At 40.6% G+C, this 4591-nt stretch overlaps 1 protein-coding gene across 1 annotated transcript in view; it reads left to right on the forward strand.

Moving 5' to 3' along the window:
- The window catches only part of DGKQ (diacylglycerol kinase theta), a 62882-nt gene that overhangs the window by 22312 nt on the left and 35979 nt on the right, over window positions 1-4591 (forward strand).

A 4591-nucleotide genomic window follows, 5' to 3' on the forward strand; every position in this document is an offset into this window, starting at 1 on the left:
TTAAAAAAAGAAAAGAAAAACAGCAGTGGCTTGTTGTATACATGCAACAAATTGAACCCAGAGGAGCCACCTCAGAAGCTCCTGAAATGAAAAATGAGTCGTTAGAGGCTCTTAGGTTTGTATCAACCAGGAATCTGGGAATGTGGAAGGACATCAGATTCTGCCCTGGTTGCTTGCCAATAATCAATAAAACACTGAGGACATTTGAATTCCATGTAGTAAGGTCTCAACAGCTTTTATTTACTTTAAAGCTTAGCCATTATAGGTACTGCATGATTGATGATGTTTCTCCATCTCCTCTACTTCTTTTCTCAAAAAAGCCAGTGTTTGATGGTACTTCAGAAGGTATTAACTTACAAGTCGAAATGCTGTCCATGATGTCATGGTGAAAACTTTTCTTCCTCAAGTTAGTTTTCTTAATCTGCATTTGAAGATTTTCTGAAATACTGGCTTGAATGCTGGAAAAGGTTGTATGTGTTGATTTCCCTTCCTTGGCTGAATTGCCTGTAACTGCTTGGAAAAGAAAAACAAGTCTTCTGAAAAATCATGTGGCTTTGTTTCACTTTTCCACTGCAGTGCTTATCTTTCTTTCCTCTTCTTCCCTCAGCCCTCTTTGTCTGCCTTTTCTGAGACTCAGAAAGACTTCTGTCGTTCTGAGACAAATACTTGTTGTAATTTCTTGTGCTAAGCTGTCCGTCACTAGCATCTCCCAGTTCCCCTCCCTCCCCAGTAACAACATTTGCTCCCCAGCTTTGCTGCCTGTTTGGTTTGGTTCTCTCTCAGTCGCCCTGTCCTCTCTTGCTCAATATGTTTTCCTCTTACCCTTGATGTCTCCTACTGACTGGTAAAAAACATTTACTGGTGTAGATACTTTTTATAGGGAGGTCAAGCATTTTTTTCTAAACATACTTACTGAAAATTTAAAGAGGTTTTCTGGCAAGCATCTTCAAGAGGGAATATTGTGGAATCTCCCTGTGTCATCATTACCAGAAAGGTGTGGAGAGAGTACTAGCTAATGTTACTACCTGTCTTAAGGGACTTGTGACAAGGCTTGTCCGAAGATCTTATTGCCACTTCTCCCTCTTTTTTTCTTTCTTTTCTTCTCTTTTTTTGTGTGTGTCAGTCAGTTGATAGTGTTCCAAAGTGGGATGTAACGTTCTGTTACTGGTTTTAGCCAAGACGTTGACTTAGTGCTTGTTAATGTCTTCTCCCAAACCTACTGGCAGAGCAGAGGAAGCCTTCACTGTAGTTCTTCATGCAGGAATACACTGTTTTCAACAGTGAGCAAGGGCAGCACATGTGGGCGTTCAGGGATTTTTCCTCTAAAGGTGCTTAGCAAAATGTTCAGCTGCCATAAAGAAGGCCACAGTGCTCTGCTAAAGCAGCTTCCAGTACCTGCCCCATGTTCTGCTGAAATCCAGTTTAAATGCATTGGGAGCCCTAAAGCAGTGGAAGAGGAAGACAAGTAAACCAGCAGAAGTGTTGATACATACAGCCTGTGATTGGAGGAGTTCTAAAAATCTTCTTGGAGGAGATGGGTAAGCAATTGGCTACGAACATGAAAGAGTGTCTGTCACACAGCTCTGCAATCCAGATTTGCTATGAAACTATCATTATCTGAGCTGATCGTGAAAACTGGCTCAGGGAAGCGGCAAACCTGTTAGTGGTTTTCTTGGAAAAGCATCCACAAAAAGAAAAGAAAGAATCAAAGAAAGACTCTTCTGTAGTGTCTTGCAAAGCCAAATAAAATGAAAAAGGAGGAAAAAGGAATTTAAAAAAAAACAACCAAACAAAAACAGGTCTCATACCGGTTTTACTGCTGCCTCAAAGGCAGTAATAATGGTGGTAATAATGAAACAGCCCAAAATTCACATGTATATGGGTGTTGTATGAGAGCAGAAGGCATGCAGACAGCGCATGTTTTGTTTGGAAGGATGGATCTTGATTAGCAGCATAGCTAGAATTTCTCTCTTTTCAGATGAAGTTCCACAATACATTTGACATAAGCCTGTATTTTTCTTGAACGGCAGAAACTCTGTCATCTTCCGCTCTCTGCCATGAGCCACACATCAGTCTTTTCAGAGGCTGTCCCCTCTGCGGGGACTTTTTTAAGTCAAGGGATACGAGTCATGAAATGCTATTTATCTTCTTTTCCCCACTAAAAATAGTACCTTAGCCTTATAAAACTAGTTTCATAATTTGGTAAGTTATGCCTGGAGTTGACTTTATAGTTGTCTTCCCCTTGAGGAGGATGATCACGAAGAGCAGTCTTTTCTTTCAACTGAGAGTTCTGGCTGAGTTGGAGATGATGCTCTGTTTTCCACAGTGAGCAAATGTGTGGTACACAGCTGCTTATTGAGGCTGGCCCGTAAGAATAATAGGTAATAATAAATAATATGTTTGTCAGAGAAAATACATTATATTGTTAGTTTAGTGCATTTGGAAAAACGTAAAAGTTCTAAACAGAAGTATTTTTCAGTGAAATATTAATGTTGTAAGTTAGGCAGCAACTCCTTGAAATTATAACATTTGAATGCGTCTGTTTATTATTAGCAATATTACCATTAGCAGTTATTTTTTCATGCTAAAAAGTGAGACATGCACCTCACTTACATAATTTGATCATTCTCTTAAACTTCACATTTGGAGCAGGAGAGTGAAAGAGAGTCATTTAACGATGAAAGTGGTTATAGTTGATCTTCTTGTCCAAGGTTAGTTTGATGTATACAGACTCACAGGAGGCACCCACGCACCCACTAACGTTCACGATGTGGATGTGCACTTGAATTAGTAGAGAAATGTTTTTCCAGGTGACTGTGGTCAAATAAGAAGCTGTTCAGCTTTTTGTTTGTCTCCAGAAGCCCATCTGCAAGAAAGCCAACTTTCTTCAGTTTGTAGTACAAGTGACCCCAGTGAGAAGGACGGTGAAAAAGAAGTTAGACGTGGCTTTTTTTCTCCTCATAAATAGGAGTTGTTTTATATGATAAGTAACTGTATTATAGGAAAGCAGGATCGAGCGTACTGCAAAGCTGAAGTGAGAGGAACATACTTGAGATCCAAATTCTTCCTTGCAAGTCAGTTTGAGTCAAGAGCCCTTTGCAATGTTTGTCTGATCTTACGAAGTGGAAAGCTCATAAAAAACCTTCAGATAAAATTACTGAGGATTCTGTCAGGACATATCTCACAAGGAGACTACAAAGGCAGATTGAATGAAAACAAGTACGAAAAATGGGATGTTTTCATTCTCAGATGGTTGTCTACCATCTGGACTGCTAAAGAAAACAGTAGAGATCTTGATAGTGTTATGGAAGGTTATGCGCAGAACATTGGTTGTGCTTCAGTAACATGTTTGTGTTTTCTCAGGTCGTGTTAACCCAAGATAAGGTCACCCAGGACACAGTGTCTTTTGGTTAAAATCTGTCCATGCTGCAGTAACCACGCAGATCACTGTGACAGACATCTGTTTCTAAAATAATTTCATTCTTCCTGACATTAATCCAGCAACTTTAAAATGAGTAGGTCGTTTTCTTACTATTAAAAATTTGTGAACATCTGTTACCATCTCAGTGCAGTGGCAATAGACTTTGTAAGGATGGTTCAGAAGCGAGAGTCGATAGTACTTAAATGTGCTCATGACTGAAAAATAAAGAATGATGTCCAGTGTCCAGTTGGGTTTTGAATATCCTCAAGAATAGAGACACACAGCCTCTCTGGGCAACGCGTTCCAGTCATTTACCAATCTCACAGTGCATTTCAACATAAGAAAAAATGTTTTCAGTATCTGTTGCCTCTTCTCTGCTGACATCTACACCCTTCTGTTGCAAACTTAAACACGTGGATAAGACCCCCTGAGCATTCGTTCTCCACTGTGGACACTCAAGCCTCTCCTCGTATGAGAGATGCTTTTGTTCCTCTGTCCCTCCATCACTGTTATGAGTCATCCCTGCTCTTGGTACAGTACATGTCCTTCTTGTCCTGAAGAGTGAAGTCCTCCAGATGAGGTTTTGACAAGGCTGAGCAAAGGCAGAGTGACCTGTGTCAGTCTGATAACCATCTTTGTCAGTGGGGTCTTGCTTTCAGGATGAGAATCTTGTTTAAAACATGCTGCTGTCAAACATAAAGTTGGAAGAACCTTTTGTTCTCAGTGTTTGCTTTTGATGGAAGTCACAGAGTACACATGGAAACATCCTGCAACCTTTGTTTGATGTTCTGTGGGTCAGGATGTTCCAACATGTGCATTAAACAGTGTATGTGAATGCTATCATGGCATCGGTGAAGCATTCTGGCAAAGCAGTTATTTGCTGCAGTCTTTACTAAGAGGCCCTCCCCGGAGCACAGAGACACACAACAGTGGATTTCTGCCCAGGATTCTTGCTTGCTTCTTCCAGCCACCACCTAGGAATGAGCTGTTGTTATTTTGTTTTTAACTTGCTCCTCCGGTTCCAGCTCTCCTTTTTAACCATTAAACAAGGGACAGTTTAATAGCGTAGTTCTTCACACCTGCATGCCAGTACTGATTCAGAACGTGAGGTTCTCAGTACTGTGAAACATTCCTGAGCTGAAGGTGAAAGACGAAGCCGGACTCCGTGTA

The sequence above is a fragment of the Meleagris gallopavo genome, chromosome Z (genome assembly GCF_000146605.3).
Source record: "Meleagris gallopavo isolate NT-WF06-2002-E0010 breed Aviagen turkey brand Nicholas breeding stock chromosome Z, Turkey_5.1, whole genome shotgun sequence".
Taxonomy (NCBI): domain Eukaryota; kingdom Metazoa; phylum Chordata; class Aves; order Galliformes; family Phasianidae; genus Meleagris; species Meleagris gallopavo.